We start from the raw sequence: 320 nt of genomic DNA on the forward strand, positions 1-320 counted from the left end.
CCCCCCAGCGAGTCGCTGCCGGGGCCAGCCTCCAGCCCTGCCGACGAGAGGGACTCCAGCGCTGCGGCAGCAACCGGCGTTTGTCTCCTGCCTGTTTAAAAAAAAGAACCAAGAGCAAACAACAAAAAACCCCAGCTGCAAGTCCCAGACCCTGGCGCTGGGATCTGGGACCCCCCCGCCCCCTTGCAGACGTGGTGCATCCGCGACAGGGTCATGGTGTCGCCTAGAGGAGCTGGTTTGGGGGCTGCAGCTCCGCAGTGTTTGACATTGGGGCTGGCGCCGGCTCACACGGGGTAGACCTCCGGCCCACCGCGTCCCCC

Source organism: Buceros rhinoceros, unplaced genomic scaffold (assembly GCF_000710305.1).
Source record: "Buceros rhinoceros silvestris isolate BGI_N320 unplaced genomic scaffold, ASM71030v1 scaffold22702, whole genome shotgun sequence".
NCBI classification, from domain to species: domain Eukaryota; kingdom Metazoa; phylum Chordata; class Aves; order Bucerotiformes; family Bucerotidae; genus Buceros; species Buceros rhinoceros.